This window comes from Ranitomeya variabilis, chromosome 5 (genome assembly GCF_051348905.1).
Source record: "Ranitomeya variabilis isolate aRanVar5 chromosome 5, aRanVar5.hap1, whole genome shotgun sequence".
Taxonomy (NCBI): Eukaryota; Metazoa; Chordata; class Amphibia; order Anura; family Dendrobatidae; genus Ranitomeya; species Ranitomeya variabilis.
The window spans coordinates 396,291,462-396,312,648 of record NC_135236.1 but is presented as its reverse complement, the minus strand read 5'-3'; the positions used below and the strand labels follow the sequence as shown (position 1 = coordinate 396,312,648).

Here is a 21,187-nt window from a genome sequence, read left to right as displayed (position 1 = left end):
AGACTACATATTACTTTATGGTACAGTCCGATGATTTTGTTAGGACATTTTACATATTAGAAGTCTTTTCTCCTTTCTTTCCTTTTGTTTTGGAATCATGCTTTCGGCCTAAGGTGTGGATCCTGTCGTCCACGGTGACATTTTTTTAGTTTTATAAGACAGCCATATTTGTTGACACAATCCAATAGAATAAAAATTAAATTAGAGATGAAACTACCACTTAAACACAAAGCACATTCTTACAAAGCTAGACCTGTTGCAGCAGAACTATGTGTAAAAAAAAACTTAAATAAAATCTGACTAAAGAATGGTGGTGGCCATATATTAGTAATCAATAAATAATCTAAATGCTTCCCAACTCAACTTTGAATTCATCGGAAAACAATTAGGATCGACTCTATTCAAAGAGAAAAAAAATCATGTCCTCTAACAATTTTTTTTATTCTCCCTACTTACTAGGCAACTTTGATTATTTTGGGCTACTGACTGGCAACAGATGCAGCACCCTACATCTATGTTACCTATAACTTGCACACAAACTTCAAAAGGTGCAGGAGGGCATGTGGTGAACACCCACCGTCAGTCCTCCACACCCATTTCTACCACTGACCCCCAGTACCCATGGCTGGCGTAATGAGAAGCTATCAAGTGCTGGAAAGAGACATTTTCACTCATCGTTTAAGTGTATCCACTAACAAGCTAAAATCACTAAAGATAGCAATAACGAATATTTAAAACATTTTTAACTTGTAGAAGTGACAATATATTTTATGGACAATCAGCTCCTAAGAAAAAAAAAAAAAGGGGCCATTTAGGTTTAGTGATTGTGAAGCGCATAAAAAACTACATGACAGCTTCATCATGGCAAAAGTCTCCTTTTTGTTATTAAATTAACCAAATAAGTGAGAAAAAAGTTATATCTTTGGCATTTTTTTATTTCTTTTTTTAGTGTTCATTGCATGGGCGATTGTACTGATGTATAGCATAGGTCATTCCGACCTACTGAAATCAAAAAGTGTCTTTTTTTGTTTACTTTTGTTTGTATATCAAAATCGTTTTTAGTGTCAAATTATTTTTATGTTATTTTTTCTTACTTTATTTTGAATTATTGCCTTTTTTTTTTTTTTTTTTTTTTTTTACTTTGTCCCTGTATGGGACTTCCACTTTAGCTTCCCTGATCTAATATCCAGCAATTACAGAATAAGAGATGTCAGTTTTACAGGTTCGCTAATATACTTAAAGAGAGAGCCCCTCCCTCAAATAACCGTCTAGATATTATTGTCACTACTAAGATGTTAAACGGCCGCGATCGGTGCCAATATGGATCATAGCCATTGTAGCAGGTTTCAGCTATGATATACACTATGTTCCAAATTATTATGCAAATGACATTTTTCTCGGATTTTCCTAAATGGTCGGTGCAAATGACAGTCAGTCTAATAAAAGTCATCACCCGTTAGAGTATACATCGAATTTTATTGAAGAAACCTCCCAATGATAACAGTATAATCTCCAAAATGAATAAAACCTCAAAATGCACTGTTCCAAATTATTAGGCACAGTAGTATTTCTAAACATTTGATATGTTTTAAAGAACTGAAAATGCTCATTTGTGGAATTTGCAGCATTAGGAGGTCACATTCACTGAACAAAAAAGCTATTTAGCTCCAAAACATCCTAACAGGCCAAGATACATGTTAACATAGGAACCTTTCTTTGATATCACCTTCACAATTCTTGCATCCATTGATCTTGTGAGTTTTTGGAGAGTTCCTGCTTGTATTTCTTTGCATGAAGTCAGAATAGCCTCCCAGAGCTGCTGTTTTGATGTGAACTGCCTCCCACCCTCATAGATCTTTTGCTTGATGATACTCCAAAGGTTCTCTATAGGGTTGAGGTCAGGGGAAGATGGTGGCCACACCATGAGTTTATCTCCTTTTATGCCCATAGCAGCCAATGACTCAGAGGTATTCTTTGCAGCATGAGATGGTGCATTGTCATGCATGAAGACGATTTTGCTCCTGAAGGCACGTTTCTGCTGTTTAGACCATGGAAGAAAGTTGTCAGTCAGAAACTCTATTTACTTTGCTGAGGTCATTTTCACACCTTCAGGAACCTTAAAGGGCCCTACCAGCTGGTTCCCCATGATTCCAGCCCAAAACATGACTCCACCACCTCCTTGCTGATGTCGCAGCCTTGTTGGGACATGGTGGCCATCCACCAACCATCCACTACTCCATCCATCTGGACCATCCAGGGTTGCTTGACACTCATCAGTAAACAAGACTGTTTGAAAATTAGTCTTCATGTATGTCTGGGCCCACTGCAACCGTTTCTGCTTGTGAACACTGTTTAGGGGTGGCCAAATAGTAGGTTTATGCACCACAGCAAGCCTTTGAAGGATCCTACACCTTGAGGTTCGAGGGACTCCAGATGCACCAGCAGCTTCAAATAACTGTTTGCTGCTTTGTAATGGTATTTTGGCAGCTGCTCTCTTAATCCAATGAATTTGTCTGGCAGAAAACTTCCTCATTATGCCTTTATTTGCATGAACTCTGTCTGTGCTCTGTTTCAATCACAAATCTCATCAGAGTATGATGATCACTCTTAAGTTTTCGTGAAATATCTAATTTTTTCATACCTTGTCCAAGGCATTGCACTATTTAACGCTTTTCAGCAGCAGAGAGATCCTTTTTATTTCCCATATTGCTTGAAACCTGTGACCTGCATAATAATGTGGAACATCATTTTTGAGTAGTTTTCCTTTAATTAGAATCACGTTGAAAACTAATTATCACATGTGTTTAAGATTGATTTCAGTGATTCATTGAGCCCTGAGACACAATACCATCCACAAGTTTATTTGAAAAACAAAACAATTAAATCTTTATGACACTTAAATCCAATTGGCATAATAATTTGGAACACAGTGTACATTTGAAACCCTTTGATGATGGTGCCGGCTCTGCTTGTAAGCCAGCGCAATCATTGCACCGTACATGTACAGCGGTTTGCAGGAAATCAGCTGGGCCATACGTACTTGGCAGATGTCTGGGAGGGGGTAAAAAAATATCCTCCTCTTCATATTCACCTACCAATAGTGCAGGAAAGAGACGCCTTCACTGCAACACACTGCTCCATTATGGGTATCTTATTAAATGAATGCCATATTCACCAGATAGCTTGGACAACTTGTGTACACATATATGACTTGAACTGTATGTACACACTTTTTACTCTAAAGAATTAAAAGACTTATTCACTTCACTAACTTCACTAATAGCAGCAAATTAAAAAAAATACAAAATTAACAAATCATAACTCTCCCCCTAACCCCTAAAGGACCGTGGGTATTTCTGCTTTTGCGTTTTCATGTTTTGTTCCCCTTCTTCCCACAGCCATAACTTTTTTATTTTTTGGTTAATATGGCCAAGAGAGGCTTGTAATTTGAATAACACCATTGGTTTTACCATTTTTTGTACTGGAAAACAGAGAAAAAATTCCAAGTGCAGTGAAATTGCAAAAAAAAGTGCAATTCCACAATTGTTTTTTGTTTTTTTAACCATGTTCACTCAGGCCCCCTACACACGTTTAGGAATTCATGCAGAAAATTCCTGTGAAAATCCGGAGATTTCTGCCGGATTTCCGCATGAAAACCGCATGCGTTTTTTAGCGTGTTTTCTGTGCGGTTTTGACGCGTTTTTTTCCGGACATTTCCCAATGCATTAGACAGTGGGAAAACCGCGAAAAAAACGCAAAATTAATGAGAATGTTCATTATTTTTCCGCAATGCGTTTTTCATGCGGAAAAACGCACATCATGTGCACAGAACTTGCGGATTTCATTAAAAATCATGGGATGCTTAATGTATGCAGATTATTTGCGGTTTTATAGCGTTTTTATAGCGCAAAAACGCTAAAAAAACGCAAATAATCTGCAACGTGTGCACATAGCCTCAATGCTAAAACTGATCTGCCATTGTGATTCTCCAGGTCATTATGAGTTCATAAACACCAAACATGTCTAGGCTCTTTTTTATTTTAAGTGGTGAAAAAAAAAATCCAAAGTTTGTATTAAGAAAAAAAAAAAAAAAAGGGTCACCATTTTCGGAGACCTGTAGCATCTCCATTTTTCGTGATCTGGGGCTGGGTGGGGCTGGGTGAAGGCTTATTTTTTGCGTGACGAGCTGTCATTTTTAATGATTTGATCGCCTGTTATTGCATTTTAATATATTGTTGCAGCAACCAAAAAAATGTAATTGATTTTTTTCTCGCTACGGCATTTACTGATCGGATTCATTCTTTTTATATATTGAGAGATAAGCTGATTCTGAATGCGACGATATGATATATGTGTATATGATTTTTTTTATTGTTTTATTTTGAATGGGGCAAAAGTGGGGTGATTTGAACTTTTATACTTTATTATTTTTAAAAACTTTTTTTTTTTTTTTTTACTTTTTACTTGCTTTAATAGTCCCCATGGGAGACTAGAAGCTGCAATCATCCGATTGCTTGAGCAACATTGAGCAGGGCTGCAACCCTGCTCTATGTAGCAGAAATGCTCACTTGCTATGAGCGCCGACCGCCGGCGCTCATAGCTATCTGGCTATGACAAACAAAGGGGTCTTCTGCAGACCCAGGTTTGTCATGCCAACCAATCAGCGACCCGCGGTCATGTCACACGGGCATCAATGGGAGGAGGTAATTAAATGCCGCTGTCAGAGCTTGACAGTGGCATTTAACATGTTAACAGCCACGGGTGAATCGCGATTCCACCTGCGGCTGTTCGAGGCACATGACAGCTGTTCAAGTCAGCTGTCATGTACCGGAAAAGGTGAGGGCTTATCGCCGGAGCCTGCACCAAACAGGATATATCCGTCATTGAACGTTAAGAGGTTAAACCCCTCACCATTCTGGTAATCTCTCACCCAGTCTGTGCATACTTTTTCTGCTAAGATGACCTGTCACCCATACACTTGATTGCAGCAGACAATCATTGGCCTTAGAGCTCTTATTCCATTACTGCAGACAAAATCGCTAAGGTCAGTGATGGTGTAATTATTATTCCTTTTTACAAGAAACAGCCCTGGGGGCCTTTGTTTAGTCATGTAGTATTCCTATAGTGACACCATGCTCTAGTTGCATAGGGTTGTGATTACGTTTAAACATGGCACTAAGTTTTCTCTGATTCCAGTAACTGCAAAACATAATAAAGCTGTGTAAATAAAGTTTTGTAGTGCATCAAGGTGTCCAAACAACCTCAGGCTGTAGATGTACTACTAAAGGTACCTTCACACTAAGCGACGCTGCAGCGATACAGACAACGATGCCGATCGCTGCAGCGTCGCTGTTTAGTCGTTGTGTGGTCGCTGGAGAGCTGTCACACAGACAGCTCTCCAGCGACCAACGATGCCGAAGTCCCCTGGTAACCAGGGTAAACATCGGGTTACTAAGCGCAGGGCCGCGCTTAGTAACCCGATGTTTACCCTGGTTACCATTGTAAAAGTAAAAAAAAAAACACATACTCACATTCCGGTGCACGGCGTCCGCTTCCCTGCACTCCTCCTGCATTCTGTGTCAGCGCCGAACATCTCCGGCATCTCCCACAGAGCAGAGCGGTGACGTCACCGCTCTGCTTTACGGCCGGCACTTACACAGGATGCAGGAGGAGTGCAGGGAAGCGGACGCCGGGCACCGGAATGTATGTGTTATTTTTTTTTACTTTTACAATGGTAACCAGGGTAAACATCGGGTTACTAAGCGCAGCCCTGCGCTCAGTGACCCGATGTTTACCCTGGTTACCAGTGAAGACATCGCTGGATCGGTGTCACACACACCGATTCAGCGATTTCAGCGGGAGATCCAGCGATGAAATAAAGTTCTGGACTTTCAGCAACGACCAGCGATCTCACAGCGGGATCCTGATCGCTGCTGCCTGTCAAACACAACGATATCGCTATCCAGGACGCTGCAACGTCACGGATCGCTATCGTTATCGTTGTAAAGTCGCTTAGTGTGAAGGTACCTTAAGTCAATGGGTAGGAAAGGGTTAACCTGTACTCAGTGAAGGTTGGAAATAGTGGCTTTTTCTAAAATCCTTTTTGGCCTAACCTGAAAGCAAGTAGTTTTCATCAAACTAAATATGTGCAAAACCTTTCAAACTAGTTAATCCAATTTTATTTTACTTTTGATGTATGTTCCAAATTAGGCTTTACGACAAGACACAGTGTTTCTTCCAATTACTCAGTAATCTAATACAATTGAATTTAATATAATTACAAAAGGGAAATGTTGCACTATTGTCTACAAGGAATCCATTCTCGGTATTGATAACAAAATACCAGTATACAAACTACACAGCTAACCACTCTTTTAAAGCAATAAAACAAAGTAGGAAAAGTTTTTTAAAATCAAAGTCAAATAAAACACAGTAAAATTATCTGTATTCGGTGCAAGCAGAATTTGTTCCTGTGCATATGCAGCAGGTGAGAGGTGGATAAGCTAAAAAATTATAGTTCACAAAATCTGATTCATATGCTTCAAAAACAAATATTAGGGTTTATGAAAGATACACCATGACAGAATGCTTATTTTTGTGTCAAGACCCCATATACAGGATAATGTCGCCTGAATCCACTCATACGGACAGGTTCAGCAGGAGTCAAATGTGTATGGGAGCCTCCAGACCGATAAAAATAGAAAAGTCAGCCGTGTTATGGTTTTAGATTTCCAATCTTTTTGTTTTCTTAAAGATAAGCTGCCCGCAGAGAAGTCCAGCAGTGACTCTCTCATAGAAAACTCAAAAGTGCTAAGCCTGCTGAGAGCAGTGAGACAGTTGCCAGCTGAACGATTGGACAGCTATCTAAAATGTATGGCTTTAGGATTCAAATTGCATGCATCTAGTGCTATGACATCTACTGTATATTCTGGACCTCATAATAAACATGCAAATTTAGCTTTGTTAAGGCTATGTGCACACTTTGGGAGGTGGAGCTGCATATTCATCACTCTAATGAGCGGCACCACGTGACCGCTCATACAGGACAAGCTGCGGCGCTGAGAGGAAGCATCGCGGGAGCTGGGTATTTTAATGCCAGCGGGCGGGCGTACAGGGGGTGGGAGGCGGGAGGTGACCGGGAACTTTATTTTAAACACAAAAATAATAAAAAAAACATGATTTTTCATTCCTTCTCTCCAACGAACGCTGCTGGGGAGAAGGAATGAATGGTGGCTTCAGCACCACATGCTGGGGACAGCTCTTAACTCTAGTGCTGTCTCCTGCACTGTCCGTGTGGTCCTCCGTCGGCACACGGGCGGCACACGGACAGCATCCGTGTGCGGTACGTGTTTACATGCACCCATTGACTTTAATGGGTCCGTGTGATCCGTGCTCTCCCACGAACACTGACATGTCTCCGTGTTTTTCAAACGGACACACGGTCCGTGAAAACACGCTGACATGTGCAGAGACACATTTATTTTAATGTGTCTACGTAAGTCAGTGTCTCCGGTACATGAGAAAACTGTCACAACACGTACCGGAGCCACTGACGTGTGAAACAGGCCTAAAGGAGTTTTTGTCCCCAGATTTCACAGCTTCTTACTAAACTGGAATATCATCAAAAAGCTAATTTATTTCAGTTCGTCAATACAAAAAATGAAACTCATACATTACATAGAGTCATTACAAACAGAGTGATCTATTTCAAGTGTTTATTTCTGTTAATGTTGATGATTATGGCTTACAGCCAATGAAAACCCAAAAGTCATTATCTCTGTACATTAGAATACTTTATAACACCAGCTTGAAAACTGATTTTAAAATCTGAAATGTTGGCCTACTGAAATGTATGTTCTGTAAATGCACTCAATACTTGGTCGGGACTCCTTTAGAGTCAATTACTGCATCAATGCTGCATGGAATAGAGGCGATTAGCCTGTGGCACTGCTAAGGTGTTATGGAAGCCCAGGTTGCTTTGTTAGCAGCCTTCAGCTCGTTTGCATTGTTGGGTCTGGTGTCTCATGTTCCTCTTGTCAGAGACCCGACAAAAAGTCAATATAACAGTTTTTAAAAGAGCACTGCTTGTAACGTATATGTACATATTACTAGTGATCAGCCACTCACCAATTGATATAGTGCTATTTTCAGCACCATTCTGGTCCCCATCAGTACCACATGACCTGCACTGAAACTTGCTCTATCTCACAGTATCTTCACTGCAGACCAAAATTTACTTTCTATATGCAATCCTATGACCCACATTGATGATGAAACTCTGGAAAGTTAGTATCTTCCATTAGATTATATGTACATGGTGACTTTCAGACATCAGGGATCCTGCATTCTTTTTTTTTTTATAAAGACGACGCTGCAGGAAAATACCAGCAGTGTTTTTCCAGAAGAGTCATCTTTATCATCTTTTTTTGTAATTTTTACAGCTGCTCTGCCATCAATGTATTTTTTCTCATTTTATTTAAAAGGGATTCTGGCAGCACAGAATGACTGTTCAAACCAAGTACAGGCACTTGGTGCAACCTTTGAGTGGCCAGTTAAATGCAACTTCCCACCCACTTGTTTTCCCTCTATCTTCAGTTCCAAAGAAGAGCGGAGATGGAGTAAAAAACAAGTACCGTATTTTCCGGCGTATAAGACGACTTTTTAACCCCTAAAAATTGTCCCAAAAGTCGGGGGTCGTCTTATACGCCGGGTACTGCGTGTGCAGGGAGCGATCCTGGATGTTCCCAGGGTCTGAAGGAGAGGAGACTCTCCTTCAGGCCCTGGGATCCATATTCATGTTAAAAATAAAGAATAAAAATAAAAAATATGTATATACTCACCCCTCCGAGAAGCCTGGCTCTCACCGGTGTAAGCGTCTGCCTCCATTCCTAAGAATTGCAGCGTGAAGGACCTTCGATGACGTCACGGTCAGGTGACTGGTCACATGAGCGGCCACGGACCAATCACAGGCCAGTCACCTGACCGTGACATCATCGAGGGTCCTTCATGCTGCAATTCTTAGGAACGGAGGCAGACGCTTACACCGGTGAGAGCCAGGCTTCTCGGAGGGGTGAGTATATACATATTTTTATTCTTTATTTTTTACATGAATATGGATCCCAGGGCCTGAAGGAGAGTCTCCTCTCCTTCAGACCCTGGGAACCACACGCCGTATAAGATGACTGGGCGTATAAGATGACCCCAGTCTTATACAGCGGGCATATCCCAAATTCCATATTTTATATGGAAAATATGGGGGTCGTCTTATATGCCCAGTCGTCTTATACACCAGAAAATACGGTAGGTGGGAAGGTGCACTGAACTGTTTGGCCACACAAACGGTTGCACAAAGTGCATGTCCTTAGTTTGAACACTCATTCTGTGCTGACAGATTGCTTTTAATTTATAAGATAATTCCAATACGGTTTTTGAAGACTAAAGCAGTTTAAAGAAGTTACAAAAGATGGAACAAAAGTACAGCAAGTCGTTTTGACATTGCTGTGCATATGTTCATTATTTTTAAAACTTTGAGTGCTTTTTTAGGTGGAATCTACCTGAAAAAGTTGTCATGTGCACATACCCTTAGAAGTACTGACTCTAAGGAAGAATATCTTTCACACTGTGGGGTCATAAGGCAGCACCAAAAACCAGAACATAAGCTTTGTGTTCTGTTGTACAGGCTTCTTGCACTTGGCTCTACGATGTCAAATGGGCTCAACAGAGAATGTCTACTTTTTATAAATGTTATATGTAAGACAAAAATGTTAATGCTGTTGAAATTCTTAATATACCTTTTAAACAGCTGCAATTTATGTTTTCTGATACATTCTCCTGTAGAGTTAGGCTGCTGTCACACTAGCAGTATTTGGTCAGTATTTTACATCAGTATTTGTAAGCCAAAACCAGGAGTGGAACAATTAGAGGAAAAGTATAATAGAAACATATGCACCACTTCTGCATTTATCACCCACTCCTGGTTTTGGCTTACAAATACTGATGTAAAATACTGACCAAATACTGCTAGTGTGATGGCAGCCTTAGAGTAATAAACTCCTGAAAGATTACTGCATTCTGCTCATACCCCTAATGGTCATTCAGTTTGCAAGAATTTGAATTATATGCGTATACAAAGAATTTTGAGCTCTGTACCCAAACTATGTCAGATATACTGCAGAGAAAATAAGTATTAAACAAGCCACCAATTTTTTAAGTAAATATATTTACAAAGGTGCTATTGACATGAAATTATCACCAGATGTCTGTAATAAAATATCCAATCCTCACAGGCAAAGAAATAAAACCATAGATGTCCATAAATTAAAGCGAACCTGTCACCAGGTTTGGCCGATATAAGATACGGCCACTACCTTTCAGGGCTTATCTACAGCATTCTATAAGGATACATCTACTGCCTTTTTGTTACCTATACAGAATGTGTACTATATTCATAATATGGCATGTATGGTTTTCAGTGCCCTTTCTACACTTTGTTTGGTGACTCTGTTGTCGCCATCGCTTCCTTGCCCTCCACAACAAAGCATATTTTATCATACACCATAGGTTATCGTCTGGATTTTTTCCTCCCCTTTAGCATTCTATAAGGGTATGCAAGCGCACGAAGCAACAGGCGCCGGCCTAAGTTACTTAGCCGATAGCTAATCAATAACCAGGCACCTCTGCCTAGAGGAGGTGTCCAGAAATACCCCTATGTCTATCCCGGATTGGTTGCCGGGGATTTCTGGGCTGGGACACCCAAAGGCATAAAATGCAGAAGAGGTGGGCAGATGCCCTTTAAGGGATCCAGAGTGCATGCGCAGGTGCTGGGAAGCCCAGGCAGAGCGTGTGACCGGAAGTCGAGCAGGAGCACAGCGGGGCCAAGCAGGGACAGCGCGCCGAGACCCTGGAGTGGAGCTGGAGGAGTTGTCCACCACAGAGGGAGTGCGGGCTGCAGCGGGACAGGTAAGGGACCGACAGGGGAGCACATGACTTATATTAGTAAAGAAGAGAAGACAGCGGACAGTGAAGGCAGTAACAGATTGTCCACAGGCTCATCAGTGGGCGCAATATTTGATTTTCAGGGAGTTTTCCTCTCTCAGAAAGCAGTGGTTTATTTGTGCAATAATCATTATTTAAAAAGAAACTGTCAGCTGAATTATGCTTCCTGAACCATGAGCAGCATGAAGAGACTCACTGTTATTGCAGCCATGAACTGACAGATTTAGGCTGCAGTCACACTAGCAGTATTTGGTCAGTATTTTACCTCAGTATTTGTAAGCCAAAACCAGGAGTGGGTGATAAATGCAGAAGTGGTGATCTGTTTCTATTATACTTTTCCTCTGTTTGTTCCACTCCTGGTTTTGGCTTACAAATACTGATGTAAAATACTGACCAAATACTGCTAGTGTGACGGCAGCCTTATACTTAGGCCGGGGTCACACTTGAGAGTGCAATTCGAGAAACTCGCGCGAGTCTTTCGCATCAATACCCGGCACTGCCGTCGGCACTCAGAACCAGAGCGTGCGGCTGCATGTACTTCTATGCAGCTGCACGCTCCGGCCCGAGTGCCGACGGCAGAGCCGGGTATTGATGCGAGAGACTCGTGCGAGTTTCTCGCATTGCAATCTCAAGTGTGACCCCGGCCTAAGGCTATGGTCACACTATCAGTATTTGGTCAGTATTTTACATCAGTATTTGTAAGCCAAAACCAGGAGTGGAACAATCAGAGGAAAAGTATAATAGAAACAGATCACCACTTCTGCATTTATCACCCACTCCTGGTTTTGGCTTACACATACTGAGGTAAAATACTGACCAAATACTGCTAGTGTGACCATAGCCTAATACATATATACTGAGATACTTGTCGATTTTGGGCATAGGAGCAGGTAGAAGCAGCTGGGGAACTGCCTGTACTAATGGACTAGTCATCCTAGCTGTCATCAGTCGCTATTCCAAAGTATTTTTTCTCTGAAATAAAAAAAAAACGTTTCATAGTGAAACATACACAACTGTAGTAAATATCTGATCCATGCTACTTGCAGCATGAAACAGTTTAGAGATTCCATTTAACCCATTCACAACGTTTGACATAAGTTTACATCATGATTGTGAAGGGGATACAGCAAATTTACGTAAATTTATGTCATGGTGATCATGTGGGTACAGGAGTGCTCACTCTCCCTTAAAATCAGCACCCCCGCGACATCATCGCGCTGGACTGATTGTTGCCATGGCAAACCGAGGTTGTCATGACACCCCCCAGGTCAGACAGATATGGCAAACCTGTTAGATCATGCTGAAAGCATTGTGCAAGAGGCTTCTGTCAGTGTAGCACCCATAAGTATAATGCATTGCAATGTATTATATCAGCAATCAGAGATATAAAAGTCTCAAAAGAGGGATTAAATAAAAAGAGGAAAAGATATTGTAAAAATATTAACAAACATTTTATAAATTAAACAAATGAACTAGAACATTTTTAAACCAATAAATAGGTATATTTATGTAACAAAAAAAATTGTGAACAGTTAAGCAAGTTGAAGATGAAATGATCTCCAAAATACCTAAAATTAAAGATAACACATACAGTCATGGCCAAAAGTATTGACACCCCTGCAATTCTGTCAGATAATACTCAGTTTCTTCCTGAAAATGATTGCAAACACAAATTCTTTGGTATTATTATCTTCATTTAATTTGACTTAAATGAAAAAACACAAAAGAGAATGAAGCAAAAAGCAAAACATTGATCATTTCACACAAAACTCCAAAAATGGGCCAAACAAAAGTATTGGCACCCTCAGCCTAATACTTGGAAGCACAACCTTTAGCCAAAATAACTGCGACCAACCGCTTCCGGCAACCATCAATGAGTTTCTTACAATGCTCTGTTGGAATTTTAGACCATTCTTCTTTGACAAACTGCTCCAGGTCCCTGATATTTGAAGGGTGCCTTCTCCAAACTGCCATTTTTAGATCTCTCCACAGGTGTTCTATTTGATTCAGGTCTGGACTCATTGCTGGCCACCTTAGAAGTCTCCAGTGCTTTCTCTCAAACCATTTTCTAGTGCTTTTTGAATTGTGTTTTGGGTCATTATCCTGCTGGAAGACCCATGACCTCTGAGGGAGACCCAGCTTTCTCATACTGGGCCCTACATTATGCTGCAAAATTTGTTGGTAGTCTTCAGACTTCATAATGTCATGCACACGGTCAAGCAGTCCAGTGCCAGAGGCAGCAAAGCAACCCCAAAACATCAGGGAACCTCCGCCATGTTTGACTGTAGGGACCGTGTTCTTTTCTTTGAATGCCTCTTTTTTTCTCCTGTACACTCTATGTTGATGCCTTTGCCCAAAAAGCTCTACTTTTGTCTCATCTGACCAGAGAACATTCTTCCAAAACATTTTGGGCTTTTTCAGGTAAGTTTTGGCAAACTCCAGCCTGGCTTTTTTATGTCTCAGGGTAAGAAGTGGGGTCTTCTTGGGTCTCCTACCCTCGGACTGCAGGGCAACTTGTTTGGATGTTAGTCGAGGTTCTTTATCCAACATCTGCACAATCTTGCGTTTAAATCTCTTGTCAATTTTTCTTTTCCGTCCACATCTAGGGAGGTTAGCCACAGTGCCATGGGCTTTAAACTTCTTGATGACACTGGGCACGGTAGACACAGGAACATTCAGGTCTTTGGAGATGGACTTGTAGCCTTGAGATTGCTCATGCTTCCTCACAATTTGGTTTCTCAAGTCCTCAGACAGTTCTTTGGTCTTCTTTCTTTTCTCCATGCTCAATGTGGTACACACAAGGACACAGGACAGAGGTTGAGTCAACTTTAATCCATGTCAACTGGCTGCAAGTGTGATTTAGTTATTGCCAACACCTGTTAGGTGCCACAGGTAAGTTACAGGTGCTGTTAATTACACAAATTAGAGAAGCATCACATGATTTTTCGAACAGCGCCAATACTTTTGTCCACCCTCTTTTTTATGTTTGGTGTGGAATTATATCCAATTTGGCTTTAGGACAATTCTTTTTGTGTTTTTTCATTTAAGACAAATTAAATAAAGATAATAATACCAAAGAATTTGTGTTTGCAATCATTTTCAGGAAGAAACTGAGTATTATCTGACAGAATTGCAGGGGTGTCAATACTTTTGGCCATGACTGTATATATGTAATATATATATATATATATATATATATATATATATATATATATATATATATATATGTAATATATATATGCATACATATATATACATATATATATATATATATATATATATATATATATATATATATATATATATATATATATATATATAAATATATACACATACATATACATACACACATTTTGTTACATTTTAAAAACGAAAAAAAGAAAATGGTCTGCTGCAAAAGTTTGGGCACCCTTGGAGATCTGTAAAAGCCAGGTGATGCAAAATTTCCCAGTTTTATAAAACCCAGCCTGCTCTTAACCTTGTGCCAAAAACAGCAGCCATAGATTCTTCTAAAAATGAAAATTGTAACAACTCTGCTGGCATCACGGCATGGCCTCACATTTCTCACACTATCTTACCCACTGCTCCAGGCCATGATGTGGTTTCTGTTTTATGCCAGCTCCATGTTCTGTGTCTCTGCTCTCTGCATGCTTCATGGCTTTGTGTATAGGGGGGCGGCGCCTGAACTTTCTGGTTCTTATAGCAATCAGGTGCATCTTTCTAATCTGTTCCTGACCAATTACCAAGAGGCCTCCAGTATATAGTGCAGATCCACCCAGTGTTCTGGGCCTGTGCAATGTGTTTGCTCAGTTAATGTCTAGCTGCTGAGTTTGCCAGGCCTTGCTCTATGTTACTCCCTCGCTAGAGGCTTTTCTCTGTATTTTTGTATTTTTGCCTTGGTCTTGTTGTCCGCCCTCCAGGAGGCAGAATATCTTGGTCCCTGTGTCTTTGTCCTTGTGTCTTGTTCCATTGCCTTGTCTGTACTTAGTCTTATCTCTGTCTCCTTGTCTGTGGCTTCCTTTCCTGCTGTGTCTTTCCTTGTGTTCTCTGTCTGCTTACACTCTGCACTCTTGCAGCTCTGCCTGCTCTGTACCTTTGTGGCTTTTACTTCTGATCCGCACTCCTGCGGTTCTGCTCCGTTCTTCTCTGCTCCGCTCCCGTTGCTGTAAGAATCTCTTTCTGCAGCTCCTCTCCGCTTTCCTTGCGGTTCTGCTCCATTCTTCTCTGCTCCCGTTGCTGTAAGAATCTCTTTCTGCAGCTCCTCTCCGCATTCCTTGCGGTTCTGCTCCGTTCATCGAGACTCCGCTCCCGTTGCTGTAAGAATCTCTTGCTGCAGCTCTTCTCCACATTCCTTGTGGTTCTGCTCTGCTTTGCTTTTATTGCTGCGCTATCTCTTGCTGCTCTACCTGTTCCTTCATTCTCCCTTCCTTCTGGTTTATTTCCATACCTACATCTCCTGTGTGAACAGGTCCTACCTGTTCCTTCATATTTCTTATCCGTTCCCGCACCACCTGTGTGAACAGGTCCCTACCTGTTCCTTCTTACACCACATCAACCAGTCCTGTGTTCTCTGCCGTGCCTGCCAATCCAGTGTTCCTGCCAATCCCGTGCTCCTGCCAGTCCTACCGTTCCTGCCGTGCCTTCCAGTCCTGTGTTTCCTGCCGTCCTAGCCAGTCCTGTTTCCTGCCGTCCCTGCCAGTCCTGTGTTCCTGCCAGCCCTGTGTTCTCTGCCAGCCCTGTGTTCTCTGCCGTGTCTCTGCCAGCCCTGTGATCTCTGCTGTGTCTCTGCCAGCCCTGTCTCAGCCATGCCAGCCTACTCATCTGAGTTTCAGCCGTGCTCTTCTGCCAGTCCTGCCTGATGCCTGCACCAATCCTGGTGTTCCTGTCTCCCAAGTGGGATCAGCAGCCACAGCCAGACACCACCCTGGAGTAGCACCTGGCAGCTGCCTGCTGCACAAGCCTGACCTCACCATCAGAGGCTCCAGTGAAAACCCAGGCAGCTGTCATAGTCACGCCCCTTCCAGGGTAGTCTGGTTTGTGGCACAGTGGGGCCACAAACCCCCCGAGCTCACGCCTACCAGTCAGGGCGCGAGCGTGACAAAAATGGTGGAGGCCCACAAAGCAGAAGGCGGCTATAGAAAGATAGAAAAATGTTTTCAAATTGCCCTTTCCTCAGTTCGAAATATAATTAAGAACTGACAACTAACAGGAATAGTGGAAGTCAAGATAAGGAGGAAAACATTTCAGTGAGAGCTGCTCGTAAGATTGCTAGAAAGGTAAATCAGAAACCCCGCTTGACTGCAAAACACCTTCAGAAAGATTTAGCAGACTCTGGAGTTGTGGTACATTGTTCTACAGTTCAGATGGCACCTGCACAAATATGGCCTTCATGGAAGTGTCCGAGGAAAACCTCTTCTGCGTTCTCACCATAAAATTCAGCGTGACAAGTATGCAAAACACCATCTAAACAAGCCTGATGCATTTTTGAAACAAGTCCTGTGAATCAATGAGGTTAGAATAGAACTCTTTAGCCACAATGATCAAAGATATGTGTGGAGAAAAAAGGGCACAGCATTTTAAGAAAAGAACATCTTGCTAACCATTAAGCATGGGGATGGCTCAATCATACTTTAGGATTATGTTGCAGCCAATAGCACAGGGAATATTTCATGGGTAAAGGGAAGAATGGATTCAATGAAATTTCAACAAATTCTCGATGCAAACATAACACCATCTGTAAATAAGCTGAAGTTGAAAAGAGGAAGAGGATGAGGATGGCTGCTACAAATGGATGATAATCCTAAACACACATCAAAATCCACTATAGACTACCTCAAAAGGCGCAAGCTGAAGGTTTTACAATGGCCCTCATTGTCTGATCTGAACATCATTGAAAATCTATGGCTACACCTTAAACTAGCAGTGCATGCAAGATGACCCAGGAATCTCACAGAACTGGAAGATTTTTTCAAAGAAAAATGGATGAAAATCCCTCAAACAAGAATTTAAAGACCTTGTCTGGCTACAAAACGGGTTTTCAAGCTGTGATACTTGCAAACGGGGGTGTTACTAGGTACCAACTATGCAAGGTGCCCAAACTTTTGCATAGGCCAATATTCCTTTTTCTAATTTTTAAAATGTAAAAGATAAAAATATATATATATATATATATATATATATATATATATATATATATATATATATATATATATATATATATATATATATATATATATATATACTCACCGGCCACTTTATTAGGTACACCATGCTAGTAACGGGTTGGACCCCTTTTGCCTTCAGAACTGCCTCAATTCTTCGTGGCATAGATTCAACAAGGTGCTGGAAGCATTCCTCAGAGATTTTGGTCCATATTGACATGATGGCATCACACAGTTGCCGCAGATTTGTCGGCTGCACATCCCAAAGATGCTCCATACAAGGCAGGATGGATCCATGCTTTCATGTTGTTTACGCCAAATTCTGACCCTACCATCCGAATGTCGCAGCAGAAATCGAGACTCATCAGACCAAGCAACGTTTTTCCAATCTTCTACTGTCCAATTTCGATGAGCTTGTACAAATTGTAGCCTCAGTTTCCTGTTCTTAGCTGAAAGGAGTGGTACCCGGTGTGGTCTTCTGCTGCTGTAGCCCATCTGCCTCAAAGTTCGACGCACTGTGCGTTCAGAGATGCTCTTAGGCCTACCTTGGTTGTAACGGGTGGCGATTTAAGTCACTGTTGCCTTTCTATCAGCTCGAACCAGTCTGCCCATTCTCCTCTGACCTCTGGCATCAACAAGGCATTTCCGCCCACAGAACTGCCGCTCACTGGATTTTTTTTCTTTTTCGGACCATTCTCTGTAAACCCTAGAGATGGTTGTGCGTGAAAATCCCAGTAGATCAGCAGTTTCTGAAATACTCAGACCAGCCCTTCTGGCACCAACAACCATGCCACGTTCAAAGGCACTCAAATCACCTTTCTTCCCCATACTGATGCTCGGTTTGAACTGCAGGAGATTGTCTTGACCATGTCTACATGCCTAAATGCACTGAGTTGCCGCCATGTGATTGGCTGATTAGAAATTAAGTGTTAACAAGAAGTTGGACAGGTGTACCTAATAAAGTGGCCGGTGAGTGTATATATATATAAAATGCAAAGTGAATGTGTCATCTTTAACTTTAGGCCTTTTAGAAATCATTTCATCTTCAACTTGCTTAACTGTTCACAATAACAGTAATTTTGATCAGGATGCCCAAACTTTTACATGCCACTGTACTTTGTATCACCGTGTCCGGAACGTCCCAAGCTATAAAACTGGCACACTATTTCACTCCTTGAGTGAACGCTAAAAAATTTTTTTTATGAAAAATAGGCAAAAACAAAACTGCTGTTTCATCATACCGCCCCCCAAAAAAGTGGAATGAAATGCAATTAAAGAAAGACAAATGTAAATAAAAATATTATAGCTGAAAATGTCATCTTGTCAAACGAAACGCAAGCCTCCATACAGGGGAGAAAAAAAAAGTTATAGCTCTCAGAATATAAAATTGTTATTGTGTAAAAGCAGCAAAACATACAAAATGTATAAATGTAGTATCGCTATAACAGCATTTACCTGAAGAATAAAGTGGTATTATCACTTTTACCATTCGGTGAACAACATAAAAACCACACAGAATTGCTGATTTTTATTCATCACATTATGCACGCCTGTGTCATTTATAAAGTTCCCGGCAAGAAGGAAGCGATGCTATGGCGGGGAAATTGACAGAGTGAGTAAATGAATGTTTGTGTGTGTTTTGTTTTTTTTGTAATACAGTGGTGAGCAACTGGAGACTGAAGACAATAGCAATAAACTAGGGAGGCAATACAGTGGGGAGCAACAAACTGGAGCAATAAACTGGGGAGGCAATACTGTGGGGGAGCAATATATTTCGGAGGCAATACACTGGGGGAGTAATAAACTGGGGAGGCAATACACTGGGGGAGCAATAAACTGGGGATGCAATACAGAAGGGAGCCAATCTCCTGGGGGAGCAATACACTGGGGAGGCAATACACTAGAGGGAGCAATACAGTGGGGAGGCAGTACAGTGGGGGGCCAATAAACTGGGTGAGCAATACAGTGGGGAGCAATACATTAGGGAGGCAATTAGTGATGAGCGAGTGTACTCGTTGCTTGGGTTTTCCCGAGCACGCTCGGGTGACCTCCGAGTATTTGTTATTGCTTGGAGATATAGTTTTCATCAACTCAGTTGCATGATTTACGGCTTCCAGATACGCTAAATACATGTGAGGAATGTCTGTTGGGGAATTTCCACATGTATTCAGCTTATCTGGAAGCCGTAAATCATGCAACTGAGGCGATGAAAACTATATCTCCGAGCAATAACAAATACTCGGAGGTCACCCGAGCAATGAGTACACTCGCTCATCACTAGAGACAATACATTGGTGGAGCAATAAACTGGGGAACAATAAACTGGGGATGCAATAAAGAGGGGAGGCTATATATTTGGGGAGCAATACACTGGGGAGGCAATACAATAGGGGGAGTCATACAGTGGGGAGGCAATAAACTAGAGGGAGCAATTTAGTGGGGAGGCAATACACTAGGGAGCAATAAACTGGGGGAGCAATAAACCTGGGAGGCAATACAATGGGGGAACAATAAACAGGGGAGGCAACACAGTAGGGAGCAATACACTGGGGGAGCAATAAACTGGGGATGCAATACAGAGGGGAAGCAAGACACTGGGGAGGCAATACACTAGAGCAGTGTTTCTCAACTCCAGTCCTCAAGACCCCACAACAGGTCATGTTTTCAGGATTTCCTTAGTATTGCACAGGTGATAAGTTCATCGCCTAATCCTGAAAACATGACCTGTTGTGGGGTCTTGAGGACTGGAGTTGAGAAACACTGCACTAGAGGGAGTAATACAATGGGGAGGAAATACACTAGGAAGGCCATAAACTAGAGGGGGCAATATGGTGGGGAAGAAATACAGCAAAGTGGCAATACAGTGAAGGAGCAATACACTGATGAAAGTAGGATGAGAGGGGGTTGGTGGAGGGCTGGAATGGGAGTGAGACACTGATTAATTTATATTTATTGGGTGTCATAAATTATAGTTAATGGGAGACAGAGCTTGGTTATCACTTTATTTTTAACTAGATGGCAGCCTGATTCTAAAGAATCGGGAGTCTAGAATCCATATATACTTTATTTATTCAAATGTAAGAATAATACAATTAATAAATAATAGTAAGAAAGAACAAAAAATGGCTGCACTCACCAGCTCTTGACAATTCTTGACAGTACGGCACATTTCTGATTGGTCGCTCGCGGCAGGCGGCAACCAATCAGAAAAGTGCCGCGCACCACGAAGGCATATATCTTTTGTCCACCCTGAGCGGGTGTAGGACGCTGGTGACGTCACTTATCTCCGGACACTATCTCCGGACAAAGCCACGGAAGTTGGCACAAATTGCCGGAAGTAGTATTCTAGGCAATTATATATTAGATTTTAATGTTATCAGTGTTTACCTTTGAACGTTTATATTGTATTGTCCTGTCACCAGCCATGTGTACGATTATCGGCCGAAAGCCTCTCTGGAACCAATAATCACCCCATGTAAAGGTATCTTTATAAGTTAAAGATTCAGAATACTATGACTTTTATCATATCCTGAACAGTCAAGTTTTTTATGAACCGTTAAGGTTTTCTGGTTGAAGTAAAAAAAACTCTGAGTGTTTACAGTTTGAAACCATAAAATGTTGAAAAATTATGTCATTCTTGAGTATATCACTCAATGGTGCTCATAAACGTGTCAAATTTGATCTATAATATACTTTAATATACGTTACTTTAATCTTTAATATACTTAAGAACAGGGCCCCAGACATCACACAGGGGGTCTGAAACACCGCACAGTGGTCCAAAATATCGCTGTGCTCTGCCTGGGGCCCCATATGCTGCCTGGGGCCCCTGTGCTCTGCCTGGGGCCCCATATGCTGCCTGGGGCCCCTGTGCTCTGCCTGGGGCCCCATGTTCTGCCTGGGGCCCCTGTGCTCTGCCTGGGGCCACTGTGCTCTGCCTGGGGCCCCATATGCTGCCTGGGGCCCCTGTGCTCTGCCTGGGGCCCCATATGCTGCCTGGGGCCCCTGTGCTCTGCCTGGGGCCCCATAGG

At 41.8% G+C, this 21,187-nt stretch overlaps 1 protein-coding gene across 3 annotated transcripts in view; it reads right to left on the bottom strand.

The window, feature by feature from the left end:
• IMMP2L (inner mitochondrial membrane peptidase subunit 2) overlaps positions 1–21,187 on the bottom strand; it is a 2,004,242-nt gene that overhangs the window by 1,879,132 nt on the left and 103,923 nt on the right. The gene's annotated exons all lie outside the window — the stretch shown is intronic.